This window comes from Centruroides sculpturatus, unplaced genomic scaffold (assembly GCF_000671375.1).
Source record: "Centruroides sculpturatus isolate CEXI.00-Female unplaced genomic scaffold, Cexi_2.0 scaffold146, whole genome shotgun sequence".
Taxonomy (NCBI): Eukaryota; Metazoa; Arthropoda; class Arachnida; order Scorpiones; family Buthidae; genus Centruroides; species Centruroides sculpturatus.
Genome location: NW_019384292.1, coordinates 103,337 through 127,601, shown reverse-complemented (window position 1 = coordinate 127,601; position 24,265 = coordinate 103,337). Strand labels below are relative to the sequence as shown.

General features: G+C 31.5%; 1 protein-coding gene across 4 annotated transcripts in view; it reads right to left on the bottom strand.

Annotated features, from left to right (window-relative positions):
- Positions 1 to 24,265, bottom strand: part of LOC111620969 (alpha-1,3-mannosyl-glycoprotein 4-beta-N-acetylglucosaminyltransferase B-like) — a 171,390-nt gene that overhangs the window by 66,056 nt on the left and 81,069 nt on the right. For 3 of the 4 annotated variants that reach the window (XM_023364044.1, XM_023363333.1, XM_023364705.1), the window contains one exon: positions 11,705 to 11,809. The gene's annotated coding sequence lies outside the window, so the exon portion shown is untranslated. Of the gene's footprint in view, positions 1 to 6,238; positions 6,364 to 11,704; positions 11,810 to 24,265 lie in introns of those variants that run through there. The other variant, XM_023365354.1, reaches the window with a different exon arrangement.

Sequence of the window (24,265 nt, the reverse complement as noted above, 5' to 3'; positions counted from 1 at the left end):
TATTGAAAAGTTTCATAAATAACAATCTCAATACCGTACTTTGTTATAAGCATTTGCCAAGCTGCAATTTTAAATCATTTTTTCAGTTTATTTATTAATTATAAATGGGGGTATGATATGATGCTTACGCTTTAAGGCAGTTTTTTTTTTATTGTTGTAAGATACTTCACAGCAGAAAGAATAAACAGCAATGCTTATTCTTTCCGTTTTAGGTGAAAGAATCCTGGTTTTATGGTGGCCTAAATTTTTCACAGGATCCTAAGAGGAGCTATGAAAAACTTGATGCAAATCGACCAAACGGTTTAAAAGTGTATAGAGAACGGACAGACAACCAGACATATATATATAAGAAAAACTAAGTACAGAAATTAACATTTGCAGCACTCAAATTGTAATCAATTAAACAATCTCACTAAGGCCCTAATTAATCACAGAAAGTAATATAATATGCATACATTAAAACCTGTTCAAAACGGAACCTTAATTAAACAGAAACCTGCCTAAACAGGAAGAATTCTACGAAAGGTATCGATTTTCTCTGTTTTAAAAACACCTGTTTAAAACGGGAAGAAATATATTCGGAAACGTGAAAGTCCGCTTTACACAGGTTTTACTGTAAAATTCAAGGTGCTGTATTGTTCTATTCAGTTTTATCAACAAGTTATAGTAGAGAAGTCGATTGTTTCTGTAGAAAATTATGAAAAATTTCCTTCCTTTATTCTTCTTTTTGTATCATTTGGATCATCAATCAAACTATTCGAGGCTCAATGCCAAAAAAAAAGAAAGAAAAACTCCAGGTGAATCGTGAATGGAATATTTTTAAGAATATCGAAAATCAATTAATTCTCTTCAGGATAGAAAAAAAAAATACAACTTGATATTTAAATAGAAAAATGGCCCCTCAATTTATAGATCTAGAAGAGAAATTGCCTAATTAATTTTTTCGTATAGAAAACACTAAGTGAAGTTTGTGTGTGAGTAAAAATGATTATTCGCATCAATGATAATTATTATTTATGAATATTGAGGTGGAGGATGGTCGAAGGGCAATCCTCCGTATGCACAGTAAAACCTGTACAAAACGTAACTCGAATAAAACGGCCACAAAAAGAAAAAAGTCTTCGAAACTGAATGGTTTTATTGATGTTAAAAAACCTGTTCAAAAAGGAAAACTTCCAATCCGGAAGAAATATTCGTTAGCGTACGATTCCGGTTTACACAGGTTTTACAGTAGTGTATTTACATAAGCATATACGGATTATATTATACAATTAGTTATGTTTATAGGGTTGCTAGGTGTTTCATCGCTCCTTTTTCAGCCATCTTGCAGAAAAACAAATGGTTTCCCTACTGAAACAAGCGATCTTTGCAGAGAAACAAGTGGCACCTACAGAAAAAAAAATCGCAGAGAAACAAATGGCATCCTATAAAAACAAGTGATCTTTGCAGACAAACAAATGGTTTTCCTACAGAAACAAATAGTTTTCTTATAGAAACAAATCGTTTATGCAGAGAAACAAATAAAGAAAGAAAATAATAAGACGTTGCGAATTCTGTATAACTGAAATTAAATAATTATCTGTTACGGAAACACTACGTAGAACTACGAGTACATAATTAAAATTATTCCTTTGCCAAATTTTTTCATCCTTATCGTTATTAATTAAGTATAAATTACTTATATCCTCATAAATTTCCTTCTTTTCCTTTACATTTTCCAGTCAATTTAGTTAAGAAAGAACACATCAAATGGGCATCAAAACAGGAAAAAAAAGAGAAGATTCAAGTTTCAAAAACGTCAAACACAACAGAGAAAACATAAATTCAGAATTACGTTAAGGAAAACAATCGTGTCAGAAGGGAATCTGATATTATTACACATTAAAACCTGTGTACGCCGGAATCTCAGTATACCGAATTTTTTTCCGGTTTGGTACGTTTCCGTTTTAAACAGGTTTGTTTTTAACGTAGGAAATCTCTCCTTTCAGAAGAATTTTTACCGTTTAGACAGGTTCCGTTCTAGACAAGTTTTGTTGTATTAGTATATTAAGTATAAAAGTTACTACTTAATATATTCGAATATAAATATAAATTACATAAATAAATTTGAAAGAGACATTTATTGAAGACAGACAGACAAACATATTCGTGTAGATTCAAACAGATAAATATATTTTTAGAACACTTTATGCATGTTAAGTTATGGATTATTGATTTGAAATTACCATTACTATGGCAACTGGATATTTTGATCGAAACGTCCGATCAAACAGGACAGACAGACGAACAGAATAAGAATAATATCAAACACATACAATAGCGTAACCAGCGGGCCGGACCCATTTACTTTTGTATATAAATTAAGAAGAAAGTACAGGATTTAAGTGTGGATTGAGTTAATTAGCCCCTTTTTAGGTGTTAGACACGCGAAGAATAACCATAAAACTTCACGTGTCCAGCCGATTAGTGAGGCGCGAACCCGTGACCATGTACCAGTGGTGAAAGATTTAAATGTGACTAACGCAATTATACACAATAAAACCTGTACAAAACGGCAACCTGTCTAAACGGAAAAAATACATGGCACTGTGCTATTCCAATTTACACAGGTTTTACTGTATAATAAAGTTTATTCTTCATGCAAATCGCTAGTGGTACATACAGGTGTGAATGTTTACCCCCCGTACCATATTTAATTTTGCATTTCAGAAATTCTCTCTTTCTATATTTTGAATTTAAATTTCAGTCAAATTCTAGGGAAAAGTACAGCTGTTGATGAGATTATTCGATCCAATTTCGTGTGTAACAGCACCAATTTTCCATTTAGATCATTCTTTGCAGTGATAAATCTTTAAAATAATCAATAGTTAGCCATTTAAAATGGTAGGTAAATGCATTATTAAAATCTTCACGAATATTTCATTTTATTTAAAGAATCGAAAGGTTGGCCTCACGACAATTCTATTCCAATCAATACCTTTTTTTTTTTTTTCTATCTATATTCAATGTGGAGGAACATCATCGACTGGTAGACACTTGCCAAGTGGGTCACGGACACATCTGAATAATATATAGAACGATTCAAAATTATCGATGCTTAAAAAAAATACGCAATTCTAATATATAAAATTTGAAAATGTCACGAATTCTAGAGTACTGTAAAAATTTCTATATTTACTTTAGAATTCCGCAATGCAACACGTGGAAGAACTTTGGGAGATGCTCCCACGAAAACTATAGGAAGCTGGCCCATATTTGGGTGTTAGAAACGCGTCAAGATAACCTATAAAATTCCAGGTCCCCGTTGGTGGGATACGAACCCACGATATATCCTATTTTTACTCTAGAATTTGGTAATGCAACACTGTTATGGGGGATGCCCCCTGAGAAAAAATTGGTTACTATTTATGTGTTAGAGACACATCAAGATAACCCAATAAACTTTAGGGTATTTCATTTGTGGGATGCGAACTCACGATCTATTCTATTTTTACTATAGAATTCGGCAAAACAACATGTTGTCAATCTGTTTTGGGGATGTTCCCCGAGAGGAAGCTGGCCAGTCAGTTTTGGGGGATGCTCTCCGAGAGGAAGCTGGCCAGTCAGTTGGTGGGATCCGAACCCACGACTTATTCGATTTGGCGATTTTATAAATCTAAGAAATTACAACGAAAATTTCATACATTTAATTGAGTTGACATTAATTCCCCTCTGCACACACACACACACACACACACACACACACACAAAATAATAATGATATCAACTAAAAAAACCAAGTGCAACTACATGATTTTTTTTCGTTAGCTGCAAAGTACAGATGTACAACATCTGTTATATATTTATTCAGTGTAACGAATGTAAAATCTAATTAAATTTATGCAAAATTATACCTCATGCCACTTAAAATCAAATTAATTAAAATACCGAAGACGTTCATTAACTAACAGCTATTCACTAATTAAGGCAGTGAAAATAAACCAAATCGACAGTCATTAAATGAAATAATATATATATATATTAAATGATATCTAATGGGCAATTTAACCTTTAACCTATGGCGCCCGACATTCTGCTTACTTTATTTTTTGTTTTTATGAAATATTACACTCGATTCCTTAGAAGGAAAAAGAGAGAGAGAGAGAGAAAAAAGAGAGATGCAGACCAGTAAACAGATATAATTTCTTATTTATTAAAATAAATTTAAAATTGTAATTAATTTTAATTACAAAAATTTAATTATAATTAAGTGGAATTGATTTATGGAAAAAGAAAAATAAAATTTTAATAGGATTTTTTTCTCTTTTGGGTAATAAAAAGGCCTCTTTTTCCAGGCACTCGCGAGACAGTGGGATGAGTACCATATATCCTCAACCTCTATTATCATTATTTATTGGTATAAATATATTAATGACATTTCATTATTAGTCTTGTATTAGTTAAATGTAATTGATTTTAATTAAATATTGAGTATTAGGGGTGCTGACTGACCTACTGTACCAATAGGAAAACAGAATGAATAATTATACTCAGGACGATACACTTTTTGAAAAATTAGAGTAATAAAAATTTTTTGGATGAATTATCAGTAAATTGTAAGTAGTCTTTGTGATGTCAAATGGTCACATTTTGAATGGTTAGGATAGAATAATCTTATAGGAGAAGGTAAGACGGTCGTATTCTCGATTCATTATCGTATTACATACTGTTATGGCTTGTAGATGCCTTTTATAGAAAAAAGAAGAGGAAGAGAAAGAAGAAAAAGAGGAAGGTAAAGAGGAGATAGAAGAAAAAGAGGAGAGACAAGAAGAAGAGGAGGAAGAAAAAGAGGAGATAAAAGAAGAGGAGGAAGAAAAAGAGGAGATAAAAGAAGAAAAAAAGGAAGAAAAAGAGCAGATAGAAGAAGAAAAGGAGAAAGAAAAAGAAGAGATAAAAGAAAAAGAGCAGATAGAAGAAGAAAAGGAGGAAGAAGAAGAGGAGATAGAAGAAGAAGAGGAAACAGGAGGAAGACAAGGAGGAGAAAGAAGAAAAAAGAGAAGAAAAGTTAGAAGAAAAATAAAAAAAAGAAAAGGAAAAAAGAAGGAAAAAACGAAAAAGAAGAAAAAAAGAGAGAAAATGGAGAAAGAGAAGAAGAAGAAAAAAAAAAAAAAAAAAAAACAGGAGGAGGAGGAAGAAGAGAAAGAAGTCTATGAAATTATGGAATTATGAAGAATAATAATCGCGGATTTATACTGTAACGTTATGATTTTCTGTTTTATACATGTATTGATCATATTAAAATGTTTTCAGAACACATCGCATAAACTAATATGTTAACCGTTCATATAAAAATTTTATATTTTTTCAACAAAGATTTACATTAAAAATTAAAAAAAAATAACTTATATAATTACCGGATGTTCTTAAATTTAACACCGATTTATCGATTCAGAGAAAAAGCGGAATGAAGTAAAATATTTGCATTAATTATCTCAATTTATTTTTAAGACGTAAAAAAAAAAACATTAAAAATATTTAAAACAGTTTAAAAGACAACAATTTTTCGTGGAAACAATTCTGTTTTCCCATTTTACAAAATTAAAAAAAAAAATTGCTTCAACGAAAAATATCCATTTTCATTTGCAAATCAATATTTAAGATTTTTTTTCTCATTTTAAGCCTTTAATTTACTATCATAAAAGTTAAATTTTTAATTAATGTTTACTTTAAAGATATTAAAACATTTTACGATTATTTTATTAATCATTAAAAATCATAAAAACATGCGGTACAAACGTACAGGACATTAAAACACGAGGAAATAAATAAGGTAAAAAAAAACTGTAGAGCTGGAGTGTATTTAATAGAAATAAATAATAATAATTCTGTAGATAATACAGGCAAAACCTCCGAAGGACGGCCACTGATGAAAAAAAAACATGGAAATGTCCGTCGTTTAGAGGTGGCAGTTTTTAAAGGTTCGAGTGTAATTTTATGTATTAACACTTACAGTTGTGTATCAACTATACAAACCTCTGTTATAATATAAAACTGTCAAAGAGGAAAGTAACGTCATTATTCACAACTGTTAATTATTAACGAATAAAATTACACGGCTATTATAATATTATATTAGCAAACTGACACAATGACGTACGACAAAAGGAAAAAAAAAGGAATTTAAATTAAATATTAACAAGGGTTCTCTCTTCAATGGAAGATTAGCAGAGAGATATTTTTAATAAATAAAGATACTTACCAACACAAATAGGAGTGACGAAAGTTAAAATAACCTGTGTAAATCGGACACGACGTAGAAAATCTCTCTACGTAGGGGTGTTGAATTCCGAACACAGCCAACAGGTACTCAACAAACTGATTGAATCTCGCGTGCTGCCACGAATATAACCTAGTGTTTACAGGAAGATTTCAGCGCCCGCTATCGAGTAGTGTTTTCTTTACAGTAACAAAAGACACGTGATATATAACAGAAAAAGAGATGAATGAAAAAAAAACTGTAATAAATATTAAGATTAATAAATCATTTCTAGTCGTGGGTTCTCACCCGACCAACGAGTTAGCCACGTGAAACATTCTACTTTTCTTTCCTTTATTAAAATTAAAAATCCATGTTCTTGTCAAACGTGGAAACGTAAGTCCGTATCATCAGCCATTTTCCCCCCTTTTTTAATGTTTTAAATTTAATTTTCGTGTATTTTTTTCCGTTAAAAATAGAAATGAAAGCCATTATTCTTATTAAATCGCTCGATATATAACATAGGATAATTACAATATGAAATATAATTCGATAAACGTCATAGCTGACAAAATTTATTACATTGTTCCAAATATTTGGATTAATTAAAGGAAATTTATTGTCCCAGTTCTATGATATTAATATATTATAAGCTTCTATAATAATATTATTGTTGTAATTGTGTTCTCTACGGTTAACTTATGCAAATTTAATATGTTTATACTGTGTGTTGTTGCGGATAACTTGAAGAGGAGTAAAATCTATAGGCCTATATGAATTATACGTGAGAGAAGAAAATTCAATAGAACCTACCAATGATCGAGTGGATAAAAGAATTGAACACTGATAATTTTACGAGGGTTCACGCCTCACTAACGTGGAGTTCTGGGGTTTCTTCACGTTTATAATACCTAAATAGGGGCAAGTTTCTCACAAAAATCTACCCGACACTCACCATTGATGGTAAACTTCCCATAGAAATCTATTCGGGAGACACCACTAGGGGCCATTTTCCTATAGAAATCCACTCTGAAGGAACCATCAGGTGCCAATTTTCCGTAGAAACCTACTCAAAAGGCACAAATAAAAATTAATTTCACATAGTAAACAATTCAGTAGGGGCTAGTTTTCTGTAAAAATCTAATCAGAGACACAACAAAGGACCAGTTTTCCGTAGAAATCTACTCAGAAAAGCACCATTCCTTGGCACATTGCCCACGTGTTGCATTGTCTTATTCCATGAACGGTTCTAAATGAAATATCAAATAGAATATAAACAAATATTAAAAAGAATCATCTTTAACTAACGATCTAATACGAGTAATATGGCTCTAAAATACGTAATCACACCAAACGTTTTAATTATAAAAGAAGAAAATAAACTTTCTATTTAAATAAATCATAAAATCAATATTTAATTTCCCTTTTAAATAGCATTTTTGATTAATGGAAATTTCATAAATTTCTCCCCCCTCTTTTTTTCTGTAAAAATAAAACTTAAAAAAAAATTTAACCACATTAATGAAAACGTCTAAGTGTAATTTGTCAACCTAATTACATTTATTTTTATTCTATACTTCATCAATAATTAATGATATTTCAAAATTAATTATTCCATGTACCGTCTTCAAAATTTCTTTTTACATTAATTTCTTAAAGGAGAAGTTTAAAATCGACACGAATTCAGGAATTTCTTTAACACGCTGTAGTAATCCGCTGGAAGGCAAACGATAACTAAATGTGAATTTCTCCATTTTAATCGATATTTAACGATGTTTCTCGTAAGTTCCTCGTTTAAAATTTCCAAGAAGAAGAAATCCAACAGACTCGAATAATTAAAAAGTGTGGAGAAGATCCTAGAAAAACTTTCCTCTAGCGAAATCAGTTAATTTCCTTGACGATATTTAAATTGATATGAAACGATAATCGATCTTAATAATAATAATAATACTTTATTCTGTACTCTATTGTACACAATAAAAAATGAAGGATATAGTACTGTAGGAATAGTAATGAAGGATATAATAATAAAGGATACAGTAATGAAGGATATAGTAATGAAGGATACAGTAATGAAAGATATAGTAATGAAGGATATAGTACTGTAGGAATAGTAATGAAGGATATAATAATAAAGGATATAGTACTGTAGGAATAATAATGAAGGATATAGTAATGAAGGATACAGTAATGAAAGATATAGTAATGAAGGATATAGTACTGTAGGAATAGTAATGAAGGATATAGTAATGAAGGATATAGTACTGTAGGAATAGTAATGAAGGATAAAGTACTATCTATTCTGTGCTATAGAAGACAGAATAGAATAGACACACAGAACAGACACACAGCACAGAACAGACAGTACTTTATTTTGCTGTACACAATAAAGAATAAAGGCTACAGTAAAAGATGAAGTACAAAGTAGTTTTGATTCTTTACTTTAATCTGTACTTTATTTTATAGTATTCGTTACTTGTTCTGTAATTTATTATTTACTTTATTCTGTAGTTCATTCATTCTTTACTTTGTTCTGTACTTAGTAAGGATTATGGATCACGTCCGAAGTGAATTAAACACGGTTCTCCCCAATTAACCGTCGAGATTCTCTAAGGAATGTCACGAAGAGAAATTAAACTTGGAATATTTCGTTCTACCGATATTATATCATTCACCTTCGACCAATTAGTAGTAGATATTCGTACTTATTCCCGAAGCACACCGAGAAAGATAATGACAGACTCTTTTAAAATCAAATTTTAATTAATACAGCTTTAAGTAAACGAATGGCGAGAGTTAATATTGATAAATAAAAGTCATGGAGGATTTCAATAAATTTACACATTTATTTATTTATCATCGTTTCTAATGCTAAAGTTGTGTTGGGAAAGTGCAAATATTTGTATATTCTTCGAGAGGGGAGTATGAATTTCGGAATTCAATTTGTGAGAGGCGGAAACATCAGAATTTACAGAAGTTTAATACATCAACGTCTCTCTATACAAGTTGTATAAATCTCTGTACAAGCTGTATAAATCTCTATACAAGTTGTATAAATCTAGTTAAAGCTATTGCCTGTTAATTGGAAAATTACATTTTAATGCCAAAAACATGAGAATAACTTATAAATTTGAAGTACCCAGCTTGAAGATCCGATAAACCAACCGTTGAGAGAAGCGAACCCACGACCAGTGTTGAATAATTTATCCATTCGGTCTGGTGGGTACTCATCAATATTTATTTTACACATGAAACTGAAAACATTCCTGTAAATTAGTATTTTAATTTGTTTCGTTGGTAAATAATTATAATTCCATAAATTCTATGTAAATTAATTATTAAAGTTTTCGATATTTTAAGAATTTTTGATCTCCAAGAAATGAAATTGATAATTCTTCCATGTTGAAGTATTAAGGATCGACTTTTATAAATTTCCTGCAACAGCTGTCCGTAATGGCAATTCTTCCCTCGTGCATCACCTCAATTTATCTTAATGCACCATATAAATTCTTTGATTCCTTATTCTTTCTTGATTTATATCCTGATAATTCACATAATTAATTTTCAAAGTGCCATCTAACAAGGAGTGCTAATTCCTCCTGGGAGGATTTAGCACCTCTTGTTAGACGTGTGAAGAAAACCGCAGAAAAATTCACCATCAATTTTGTGAGCCGGGTCAAATGTCAGGAAGTTTTGTTTTTTTTTTTTTGGATGGTCTTTCCTGGTATTTCGGTCTTTGTTCCTCATCACGCGGCTTTCTTCATTGTAGATATACTTTAATTCATAATGGAAACCATCATTGGCTAAGAGTAGTGGCGCGTTATAGCTTCTTGGGACCTGGGCAAATTTTAAATTGGATGGCCTCACGTACTGTACAGGGTTGGCTTCAGAGATTTTTTTTCGGGAGAATAATTTTTGGAGGAATGCTACGGTTTCCTCGCTATCTGGAGGGTTAAGTTATGCGCCAAATCGACAATTTAGGATTCCCATATATGGCGTCAAGTTTAAATTTCGATATTCATACTACAGTAATGATTTTATAAAAGATTGGTTTGAGGCAATTGCCCTTTATGCTCATAAGATAACGCATCACTGGCCAAGAGGATAACACGATTGTGGATTCTCTCCTGACCAAAAGGCCGGCTAGGATACTTTGGTCAGAAGGGAACCAGCAACCAACTATATTCTGTGGTTTATCCTCTTGATGGGTCCCAACATTGGTTGGGCCAGATTCATCTGTCTAACATTTAAATAGGAGTCAGTTCACCCACTGAAAATCTTCTCGAGAAGCATCCTTTTTGTGCAGGCGTTGCCTTATCTCATCAATCAAATCCCACGATGGTATGCTTAAAAAGGCACTAAGAAGACCCTCTTAAGGCGGAAAGATTCAAAAATAAAAACAAAATAAATGCAGATGTTCCATATTTTCTTATTTTTCCCCCCGAAAATTTCTTTAAAGGGGTACATCATATGACATGATGAAAAGGAAGTGAAAAGGTTAATTAATCTTTGGATTTTTGAATGTCGAGAAGAAGACATTACTTAAATAATGTCCATTGTTCGGAGGTGGCCTTTGTTTGGAGGTTATTTTGTGCGCATATTTCTTCAAAAACAAAAAAAATAATCGAAAAAATAGCCACCATTTAGTGGTGTCCGTCATTAAGAGGTGTCCGTCATAGAAGGTTCATATATACAGTGTATTAAATTATATAACCATTTAAGTAAGAATTGTAAGTTTTATTTAGAGAATTAAGCGGTTTTTACTTGCATTTTAATGCGTTTAAATTGAACATTTTATGTGAATTTACGGATTAATTTTAAAATTGAAATTAATTAAAATTTAATTAAATTTACATTAATTAAAAATTAATTCAGTTCGATGTAAATATTTTAGAAATTTATGCATTATCGAATATTACTATTTGTACTTGTTTAATTAATAATTATGACGATAAATCAAGACATAAATATGCAAATCTCCATAAAAATCAAGAAATATTTGAATTATCAACTTGTCGAATTTCTAATTTGCATTTTAATTTGTTTATTGTTAATATTCGAAAGTATTTCCGAATTTTTTATCATTCTGAAAGGTCGTTAAAGAAGTCTGTCTGTAAACAATATAAGTTCCACGTTTTACTTCAAAATTCAGCCGGTAGGGAGAATTGGGCGCTGCTCTCTGCTTAATATATATTAGATACAATACGTTTTCTAAAGAATTTTGGGTATAAGAGACTTCTTTTATATCCGGAATTTGTTAGAAAACGAACTTAATATATACGTCAAGGGAACATCAGCGCCAAATTTCTCCCTAACGGCTGAATTTTGAAGTAAATTTTTTTTATCGAAAATCGAAACCACATACTGAGGACCTTGTACAGTACTTGAGGATTAATATGCCTTAATTGCTAATTATAAGATAAATATGTATTTAAAAGAAATATTATTAAAAATTAAAATGTACAATACCTGATACTGACTGAATTTGTTCTTTTTAGACAATTATTCTTTTAATTGATCTTTTCACTATTTCTTTGCCACATTAAATAATCCGAAAGACTTGTATAAACGTTTCTGGAACCGAAAATAAGATAAATTATAGAAAATTTTCATCGAAATATTCTTATAAATATGGTGAATCAAGTTTAATTATGATGAAATTAAGACATTTATCTGTTCCTTGTAATGTTAGTAAGTGTTAAGAAGAAAGAAGAGAAAAATGAAGAATAGGAAAAGAAGGAAAAAGAAAAGGAGAAAAAGAGAAGGAAGAAAGAATGGAAAAGAGGAGAAGAAAGGAAAGGAAGGAAAGAAGTTGAAAGAGAAAAAGAAGAGAAAGAGGAGAACAAAGGAAAGAAGGAAAAAGAGAGAAAAAGGAGGAGGAGGAGAAGGAGGAAAAGGATGAAAATAAAGAGAATGAGGTGAAAGGAAGAAAATAAAGAAAATGAGAAAAAGGAGAAAGAATAGAAGGAAGAAAAGAAGATAGAAAGAAGAAGAGAAATACGAGAAAGAGAAGGAAGGGGAGAATAAGAACAGAAGAAAGAAAGAAAAAACTTTAGGCTAAACTGATTTTTAAATTACAAAATTCAGTGTTTTTTTTAAATGTTTAGTAACATATCTTCAAATCTTGCACTCAAATTTTGACGACACACCTAATTCTGATGACAATGCATTTTAATGATATTTTAGCAAGGTGACTCACAATTCCCACTCCAAAACCCGATAAACACTGTGGATTTTAACTTTAAATGTATATAAAAGAAAAGCTTATTTGAACTATCACATACAGTACAATTCTTGAATTTAGACCCCAAACTAATGGAACATTCTTTCTATAGAACACGAACTTGCTATTAGTCGAACCCTCCTGTAGAATTTATTGTGTGGAACCGATCGATAACCTTGAAATTGGAAAGAGTGCAGCATTTCGAGAATGGTTTGTTCTTGATATATTTGGCCGTCACGGATTAAAAAAAAAAAAACACTGTTCCTAAACTATATATACACTACTTATACATAATTAACAATGGCTTTTTTCGGCATTAATTCAGTAGGATTGGATTGGTGAAACAATGAGTACAACACATGGGCGATTTGCCTAACACGTTGCCTAAGAAAAAATGCCTCTTGGAGGATTTTTGTGAAAATCTGGTTCCTATTTAGATGAAGAAAACCCGGAAAACTACGCGTGCCAGCTCACTGGGAAGTCCGAACCCGCGACTAATGTTCAGTGGTTTTATCCACTCGGATGCTGGTGGATCATTAATTCATTACAATCAAAACAGACGAATAACTAATGCCAATAAAATTAGCAAAATTTATAAAAAAAAATTCCGTAATATTAATTCAGGAAACTTAATGTCATTTTTAAAGTTTCTTCTCCTTCGATTTAATTATTTTGAATAAATTAGCAATCAAACAAAAGGAATAAAGTTTCTTTTTGTTGTTGTTGCACCTCATTAAATCGTCGTTTTTTTTTCCTGAAAGAAAGGATTTTTCCGGATAAATCTAATTATATTTACTCAACTTTTGATAGAAGAAAATCACTCTCGAATCTTTCTTTTTTCTTCTTTACTTTAAGTGCAGAAATTACAGAATCTAATTTGCTCCAATTATCATCCGCCTTTGAAATTTTATATTTCAAATTTTACAGCAGTTCTAATCGATTCTAACGAAGAAATGAGAAAAAAAATAATAAATGACAAAAGCAATTTTAAAACGTTATTTTCTTATCTAGAATTTCAGTTTTTCTCTAGACTTTTTCTCGGTGTTGATAAGAGAATTTTTATTTTTAATTTAGAAAACGTTAAAAGTGAGATTTAAATTAAATTCATTTATATAAAAGTTTAGAAAGTTTAAAGCCGAATGGGTCGTGGGTTCGCACTTAACAAACAGCCTGGTCACGTGTAGTTTCCAGGGTTTTCTTTGAGTGTCTAACACCTATAGGCAAGTTACTTATGGAAAATCCTTGTGAGATGTACCCCTCCTCGTGAGATAGATAACCCATGTGTTGCGTTGGCTTAGTCTATCAAGCCAATCCAAAATATAAAATAGGAGCAAGTGCATGATTTATGGTTAGAGATGATTGAATTGGATTAATGAGATAAAGCAACACGATACGTGGGCAATCTGCCAAGGTGGTATTTCGCGGGAGAAATTTCTATGGGAATTGGCTCCTGTTTAGGCATTTAGATACAGGAATAAAACCCGGAAAACTCCACGCGCCAGCACGTATGTCACTTGCGAACCCGTGTACAATGTTCAGTGGTCAAGGGTTTGCGCCTGACCAGTGTCGACGTCAATTCTAAACATTAAACGATTGAAACAATAACGAAGTGAAAGAGCTAGTTAAAGAGAAAACTCATAAATCATAACGTAAAATTACTCTACTTGTGCGGTCCAAAAATCAGTTTACAATCGTAAGTACTACATTACTGTTTTATTCAAACACTAGTATTTAAAACCTTTAAAAAATTATTGTGCTACAATTTTCAAATTGTAGACTTGCGGATTTCCACTATCATCTATCTGTTTTTAATAACCTCAAGAACAGAGTTATGTAGATGAAAATCGAGACCAGATATGGGGAACTAACTAGATAAAAATCGAGACCAGATATGGGAATTAACGAGATGAAAATCGAGACCAGATATGGGGATTAACGAGATGAAAATCGAGACCAGATATGGGGATTAACGAGATGAAAATCGAGACCAGATATGGGGAACTAACTAGATGAAAATCGAGACAAGATAAGGAAACATTAGGGCTTTCAATATCTGATCTCGATTATACTTCTGGTCTGGACCGGAAGTGACGTGGTTTTTAAAATATAGTTCAAAATTGCGGCGGGCATTGTGACGATGTCACAATAATTCGATTTTATTAAATAAAATCCGTCGTTTTTCAATACACAAATTACGACCCTTGGACACGTTTTTTTTTTATAATCAGCTTGTTGGAGTGATTCCAAATTCATTCTACGTCATGATTAACCAACTTTTGGGCAAGATTATGAAATAAATCCCGGCATCTGTTGGATATTTTCAAGACAAATTCGGACTGACAAACTGAACAGAAATTCAAACTCTTTCTCACGTCAGCCGAATACAAAGTCAGGAGAAGATTTCTGGAAAGGTAAATATTAAAACCTTTGTAAAAACGTCAAATTTGGGGGTGGCGGAGAGTTTTCAATTGTAAGAGAAAGTAAAATTAGTCGTCATGACAACGTATATAGCATTTTGTCAACTCAGTTTTACTTTACTTTCGATTTCTGTCCGATCGTTACCGAGAATTGGCTTTCTGGTAATAAGCCCCTAGATGTTAGCTTTGCCACATTTATTTTCTCTGAATACATCTCAAATTATACAATTCTTCGAAATATAATAGAATCTTACCAGAAAATCGATATGATTTCGAGTTATGCCCTTATTTATTTCTGCGAATACAAATTTTAAAACAATTTCTTCACCCCCATCAGGTGGATAAAGCATTAAACACTGATAGTTTAGTCGCGGGTTCGTATCTCATCTACAAACTGGCCACGCGGGTTTTTTTTTCGCATGTCGAACACCTAAATAGGGGCTAGTTTCTAATAGAAAGTCCTCCCTCCTTGACATATCTTTGGCATGTCATGTTGCCTTATTCCATTAATCACCTGAAGGCGTGGGTTTGCACCTAAAAGTTAGTTTCCTATAGAGGCACAACACGTGTTTCGATGACTTAATCCATCAATTCTACAATCTCCATTCCCCAATCTCGATTAAATTATCAATTATTTATGAATAATCCTCCCTCCTTGTTTGAAGGGTTTACCTTTACACCCTGCATTATCTTAAGGAAACCACGTCCTGTTCTCCTTACAGGATAACAAACTTCTCACATAATTTTAACTCTTGCCCATCTTAGACAGGTTTAAAGTAGGCACACAAGCACATTTTACATAAATTCGTTGGGAATATTTTAAAAGTTAAAACCTCCATATCTATACGCTTCTTTCGTGTTCATCTCCATTTCCTATTCTTAGCTCGGCTCCAAACGAGCATGCAATAAGTATAATCTGCTATTTATTATTCATTACTTGTTTATTAAATATTCTACTCTTATCCACGTGTTTAGAAGGGGGCAAGCTAGCAATTTCTTTTGAAAAATCTTAACAAAAGTTACTTCCTCCCGAGCATCTTCTCCTCCATTTCCATAATGTCTACTCCAGAAGCATCTTTCATCATTTATCTTCTCGTTTTTAATTATAAATATGGCTTCGAATTCTTCGTCTAACTTAGAAATTTCTTTAAATTTTAATATTTTAAAGTGCAACTTTGGGAAATTTTTTATGAACGAACATTTTACATAATTTATGACTAATTTCATAATGCGAAAATGTTCTTTCATGTGCAAAAAACATCCAGAAAAACTGAATTTTTTTTCTAGAAAAATAAATCAAAGTTATTACAGTTTTTTTTTCAGATTTGTAAATTTTTAGAAAGATTAATAATAATTACATTTAAAAAAATATCTTTTTAATTACGTTTAATCTCCTTAAAATTATTTTTTAATTCTTCCATAAACATTAAGGAATTAACATTAAGTCGAGACGTTCTTCTTCACGTTTTATTTAATTAAAGACAATTCTCTGGTGAAGAAATTACCCTCAAAACAATTAAATTCCCTTTCTCTTGTTAAAGAAAAAAGCAAACAGAATACAGGAGAAATGCTAAATTAATGCAGAGGAGTAATTATGGTAATGATTTTCCATCGTGATTTTGGATAAATCTTGTTAATTCTATGCAATCAAATGATTTGGAAATTTGCGAGAGAGGAACGTAATAAATCTTAATTCGAAATTTCTTTGAAATTAATTTTATTATTGACAATAATATGTTTAAACATAGAAGAATATGCGTCACACATCTTCAAAGTTTGCGTCTTAAATTTATTATACTTAAAAAAAGAGAAAGTTTCGAAATAGAACTTTGCAAATTTTCAGCTGGAAACGTTCCTCTTGAAGTAGAACTTTGCAAATTTCCAGCTGGAAACGATCTTCTTAAGGTAGAAATTTGCAAATTTCCAGCTGGAACGTTTTTCTTAAAGTAGAAATTTGCACATTTCCAGCTGGAAACGTTTTTCTTGAAGTAGAAATTTGCAAATTTCCAGCTGGAACGTTCCTCTTAAGGTAGAAATTTGCACATTTTCAGCTGGAAACATTCCTCTTGAAGTAGAACTTTGCAAATTTCCAGCTGGAAACGATCTTCTTAAGGTAGAAATTTGCACATTTCCAGCTGGAAACGTTTTTCTTGAAGTAGAAATTTGCAAATTTCTAGCTGGAACGTTCCTCTTGAAGTAGAACTTTGCAAATTTCCAGCTGGAAACGATCTTCTTAAGGTAGAAATTTGCAAATTTCCAGCTGGAACGTTCCTCTTGAAGTAGACATTTGCAAATTTCCAGCTGGAACGTTCTTCTTGAAGTAGACATTTGCAAATTTCCCGCTGGAACGTTCCTCTTAAAGTAGAAATTTGCACATTTCCAGCTGGAAACGTTCCTCTTGAAGTAGAAATTTGCAAATTTCCAGCTGGAAACGTTCCTCTTAAGGTAGAAATTTGCACATTTCCAGCTTGAAACCTTTCTATTGTTTCATTTAACAAAATAACCAAATTTAATTTAAATTTTCGATATGTTGAAACCAGCTAATGTGACCACTTGCATAAGGTGACCATTTTTAACTGGTCCCTTCAGTGGTCACATTAGCAGGTTTTACTGCATTGCTGTATTGTAGTATTAATTTGTTTGTCACTTCCCCGGCTGTTATACTGTACATAACAAAGGGAAGGTATGGCTACTCCATGCAAGATTTTTATATTTTTGTATTTGTACTCAGGCACCTTGAAACGTCGAAAAATGCGTAAAAATTTGGGAGTTATTTTCTGTATGTATGAATGAGTATGTGTATGTTACAATTTTGTTCACACAATTTAAAGCTTAATAACTCTTGCGCTTTTTGTCGAAAATTTCTGAAATTTTGCAGGAAAGTTCGTGTATTAGGAGCATTGATACTGTTAAATTTTGGAGGTTAAAGGTCGATGGGGTGAAGAGATAGAGGGGGTCGAATTTAACGAAGTTTTTACTCTTTATTAGCATTTACAAATTTTTATAAAACTCTTCTCTACCCTCTAAATTAAACTTTTTGCATTTTAAAGTAATAAATAATGTAAAAACTTTTAAAATAAAATCTGTTAAAAGATGGCGCCACACACAATTTTAACTTTTATGGCCGGGAAAGTTACGCAACTCATTACTGTATAGAAGCTATTTAGATGAAACCTCCTTGAATAAAGCGAATATCTTTAATTGCTTTTTAATTTTTAAAAATATTTAATTAATTTAATTAAATTTAGAATTAATTGAGTTCAACTTACTAAAGATTTGAATAAGGTTTTTTATATTAATTTTTAATTAATTAATTAATTAATTATATGTTTTATTCAAGATTATTTAAGGAGGAGGTTGAAGAGAAGAGAGACTTTTCATTTTTTTTTAACCTTCTAAATATTAAGAAAAAAATGTAATGAAATTTTAAAGGAAATTTTATTAAAAAAGGAAACATTTTTAAGTTAATTATTTACGGAGAAAATTTTAAAATAATAAAGGAAAACGATAATAAAAATCGATTTTTTTCCCTAACGATTCAGAGTTAAAGTAAATTACATAAAATAAGGAAAATATATTAAAAAATTAAGTTGAAAAAATAATTTATCCGAAAATATAAAAGCTATTTACTATTTAGTATTGAAATTAGCAATTAGATTTGTATCATTTAGAGTCATTCTAAGCAGGAAACACTAAAAGAAAAGTGATGTTAAGGTGGAATATTAACGTTAAGGCTATATCAGACGGGCTGTTCTACGTCTGAGCCAATCAAAAATAATATTATTTAATGTATTACAAATAATTCCTTCTTTGATTGGCCTTAACACAAGAAGAGCTTGTCTAAACACAGCCCATAACTGCTTTCTTGAACTATATTGAGTTAATACAAACAGAAACTAAATCAGGCATTACTACTGTTATTGCATAGAGTAATTATCCCGTTTTTCTTCCGCATATCTTAGAAGTAAACCGAGCAAATGTTTAGTTTCGTGTGTATAATTAGAATAATTAAGCGAATAAATCATCAAGAGAGGCATCACTAATCTCTACAGTGTTTGAAGTTTGCATTCTTAAAATTATTTCTGTATTTTGAAATCGTTATATCTTAGGAATTTCACTTTCTTTCTTTAAAACTTCATTAACTCTACAATAAGTCTTTACAATTTCAAATTTAATAATATAAATTTGCATTCTTTCAAGTTGAGAGACTTCGATGAAGGATTAAAAAAACGTGGAAAATAAATTCGGTTTTTTTAACATTTATCTAAATTAATTTCTCCATTTTTTTCTAAAGAAATAATTAATAAGATAAATCATTTCTTTACTAATTAACTTGCATTTTTGTGTGTTCTAAAGTAATTTATTCAACTTCAATCACGTGGTTTATAAGTGTGATAATGCTGACAACACGGCATAAAGTAGATCAACTAGACAATAAAATTAAGTGCTGTACAATCATCATTATCGTACAGACTGTATATGTTAATAAAGGGCAAAATGTACAACAGCTGGCTTTTATTAAGAACGAATCTCTGCTGCGTACGATAACGCACTTTTGGCAAATTCTTCCCCTTTAATCACTGATAGTTTATATTCAGGACTAGTAAGTATGCTTATAAAAATAAATTTATATGCTACTAATAACAATAAAAATGTCCGCGTGGACAATTCCTCGACCTTCACATACAATGATGCACTTTTTGTCACCCCCTCCACCCTTAAACTGTACACGTAACTTATGGATAACTCTATTGAAATAAGTGCAAAAAATACCTTAATGGCCCTAAGATTAGCGATAAATTATCGAGAACATTGGAAATAGTTAATTTAAAGTTAGGATTAATACAATCAAATCTCTGAAAAAGAAACACTGAGGTGGTCTTTATAAATGGCCATTGTCTGCAGTTACTTTGTATGCTATTCTGTACACGGATCCTAAAATAATGGTCGCCATTTAGAGGTGGCCGTTGTTTCAAAAAGGTTATTTTATATGCATTTTATTTCATGAAAAAGCGTTCTCGAAAAAATGGACCAGATTTGGGGTGCACAGGGCTCACTTGCAAACCAGTTTTGAGAGTTTTCCTCAATACCTCATGTATTTTGGTAGTAAACAATGTTTTAAGGCCCTTGATGTATTGTCGTGTAAGGCTGAAAAATAAATTTTTTCCTTTCTGCACCCTCTCTAAAGATTTATGGATCCGCTATTGAAAATACGGAAACCTTTCATTAATATACCGGATGCAAATAAGAAAAGATCGACATCAACAATAGAAATCTCCAGAGCATATCAGTGACGGTCACAAGAGAAATTGTGATCGTTTGAAACTGAAAGAGTTTTGATTTTTCATTGTTAAAGTTAGATATAGTGAAAGAAAACCCAAAGGTGTAATATAGTGCAAGAGAACAGAACACAAAGTGGAGAATTTATAGAGCAACAGAAATACGACAGACGTTAAGCTGGATCTATTTTGATCGAAATGTTACTTTTGGAAGGGTTCTAAAAGAAATTTGTCACTATCGAGTTGGCAATAATATATTTAACTGTGTAAAAATGAGTTTTACGTGTTCGAAAATTAACCATGTCACGAATATTCACGTGTTAACAAGAAGGGGGAGAATTAACATTATTTATTGATGTACTATTTCATCCTGACATTCATTTTCTGACAAAAGTATATGTAAACATTAAAACAAAGAGTGTCTTTCCACTTCGTCCTTTTACACCTCAGGAGTGAAGTCCTCTTCCTTCGACTATGTTTAAATTTTGAGGTTCTTATCCTTAAGATAAAAGTCGACCTCGAGGTGTAAAAGGACGAAGTGGGAAGATACTTTTTACTTTATTTTACTATTTATTTTACTTTTAATAACTTTAACTGTATTTATCGTCTTGGAGTTCTTATCACTGCATCTTCTCACAAATCAAAGTTAAACAGTTGGAATTTTATAGCTAAACATCTGCTGTTAACGTTAGAAGAACATCTGTAAAATTAATTTGATTTTTCGAAATTTTATCGTCTTTCTACTTAGTTCTATATTATTGTTTTCTACTGATTTTCTTCTCCCTAAACCCAACGTTTAATGTTTCGATTAAGCAATTTAAATTAATTTGATATATTTATGACGTAAAAATCTGCTAAATTATCGCATTTGTTGATGTTTCAAAATTCTAGAATGAAAGAATTGCAGAGAAATGTTTCGCGATTCCTTAATTAAATTAATATCCGAGTAAAAAACCAATCAATGAGATTTTAAGTAATAACGAGTAATTACTTATTGTGACATCGTCACAATTCTGGGCTGCAATTTTTAATCATATTTTAATTCTAAAAAGAATCACATGACATCCTATCTAGACCAGAAATTCGTATAGTTAATCGAGACCAGAGATGGATGGAAATCAACATCAGAATAGATGAAAATCGAGACCAGACATGGATGGAAATCAACACCAGAACAGATGAAAATCGAGACCAGACATGGATGGAAATCAACACCAGAATAGATGAAAATCGAGACCAGACATGGATGGAAATCAACACCAGAACAGATGAAAATCGAGACCAGATATGGATAGAAATCAACACCAGAATAGATGAAAATCGAGACCAGACATGGATGGAAATCAACACCAGATTAGCTGAAAATCGAGACCAGACATGGATGGAAATCAACACCAGAACAGATGAAAATCGAGACCAGATATGGATAGAAATCAACACCAGAATAGATGAAAATCGAGACCAGATATGGATAGAAATCAACACCAGAATAGATGAAAATCGAGACCAGACATGGATGGAAATCAACACCAGAATAGATGAAAATCGAGACCAGACATGGATGGAAATCAACACCAGAATAGATGAAGATCGAGACCAGACATGGATAGAAATCAACACTAGAACAGATGAAAATCGAGACTAGATATGGCACGCTTAGGACCTCTAGCCACTAAGTTTTTCATATCTGGTCTAGATTTTCAAATATCTAACGCCCCATTCCCAATAGTAAAGGAAAGACAGACAAGACAGATGACAGGTTTGCAATTTGAAACTTACAGCCCAAAAACAATGATATTGATAAGAGAAAAAATGTAAAAAAATTTTCTATCATTCCTTTAATAACACCGGGGGAAAAAATTAAAGCTTTTTTTTTGGCAAACAAATGAAAATACCTGATCATAACAAAATTTTTTATGCTGTTTTCAAATATATAAACATTTTTTTTCCTCCATCACGTCAGGTTGTTTTTTGTGACAGCCAGTTTAAATGTAAAATACGAGTATATTTATTTAGACAACAAACAGATACTTAGTTATTTATCTTGTCTAAAATGGCGAGATGTGGAGCTTCTGCTATGTTTGGCATTTGGAGAATCCCTCGAGTGTCCACCAGTAATCAGTAAGTACTCATCCTGATACCTCTTTTCCATGATAGAAATGTTTTGATGGAAATGCTTCCTATGTTCCTCACTGACAACACCAAGATTGTGGAGGGACGAAATCTAGATGGGAATCCAAGAAATGCATTCTGAAGAACTTATTACATCCCATACCTTTGTAAGATTGTAAGATCCCATTCGTAATTTCGCAGTAATTTGGAGCTTTGCGATTATCCAAGAAATTTTGTGCAATATCTTTGAATGATTTCCATGCTTGACTGATTTTTCAACTGCGCTTAAACCATCTTTGAAATTTATTATCTTTAATTAAATTTTTTATTTGTGGGCTCATGAAAACTCCAGCTTTGATTTAGCATCATTTATATGTGGAAATTTTTCCTTGAAATAATGAAATCCATCATTGTTTACATTCATTGCCTCGACAAAGCTTTTGAAAACGCCTAACTTTATACAAAATGGAGGTAGAAGAATCATGTCAGCATTGACTAATGGGGCATGAACGATATTTTTCTGGCCAGGAATAAACATTTTACGTTTTGGCCATTCTTTCTTGACGTAATGATTTTTCTTTTCTCTGTCGCTTTACTCACACAAGAAACAATAACATTTAATATAGCCAAGCTGCAACCCATTAATCCCTCAAGAATTATTCTTTTAGGGGAAACTTCCTCCATATTCATTCGAATTATGCGATAATATAAGTGAATCAATGATTCTTTCTATCTTAATTCTTGGCGAATTTGTCGTTTGCAAGGAGCATTTAGTTTCACAGGAAAGGAGAGAATGCCTCCTTGTTACAAAATGCGATCACTTACAAAGGGAGATATAAAAAATGAATCTAATTTCCTGCCATTTATGAGATGCCACTTGTTAGATCGTGTTACTCCCAACTAAAGTAATAAAAGATGAAGCTTTTCTATTAAAATGTAATGTCGTTCCACCCCGTAAATATGTCACCATAGCAATAAAACTGAAATTTTCACAGTTTTAATCACTTGAATGTCGTTATTTAGTGTTTTGTTACTATAAAAAGAGAACAAGAGAAGATACCCAAACTTTGCTTTGTAAGTACGAAAAATTATGCAACACAAAAGAAAATTATTAATTATAAATCATATTGTTCAATAGAAACCAAGAAGAACGTATTTATAATGGAATTAAAGAAAACATTATTAAATAGAACAATGGTACAAGAAGATATAGAAATAGAAACAAGACAACTCTTACAGTATTTGTCCAAGACCGAAACTTTACATAGGTAAAAAGGGGAAGGAAGTTAAAGGCATGGTTAAAAGAACATGAAGCTGCTATTATGTTAAAGAGACAAGAATCACTGTGGTGTCTACATTGTATAGGGGTGTTGTATAGGAGTAGTCGTATGAGATGCCAGATCGGTTTTACCGGTTAAGGCTCCAATAAACATTAAACTTCTAGAAAGAAAGAAAGAAAAAACAAAAGAAAACAATTACAAACTCAAAATATTGCATTGAAAATTACACATCACAACTTCATATTGCTGAATTTTAGCTTCCAGTTTAATAAGTCGCAAAAAATAAAGATCTAAGAATCCGCTCTTTCGATTTTGGAGAATGTAAACCAGTAAAATATATTAATAATTAATTATTTAATCATATAAGAGGTATAAAACAGTACCAGCGAAGTAATAAAGTGAGGAAGGAAGATTTTAATCATAAATATTAGAAGAGAATATAAGAAGATGCACTGTACATTTGTCATCTACAGTATATCTAAGAATTAACTTTAGGAGACGTAGTCTGTATAAAGTAATTAGCATAAATAATTGTAAGTTTCTCTTAACTAATACTTCATTTCCTCCTCTTTCTAGACAGTTAAAATCGCCATCTTGATGTTCTTCAATAAGGGAATATACACGTGGGTGAAAAGTAACTAGGCATTGAGAAATCGCTATAATTTCTATATTTCCGATTTAATAATCATCTAAATTACTTTCTACGTACAGTATGTTAT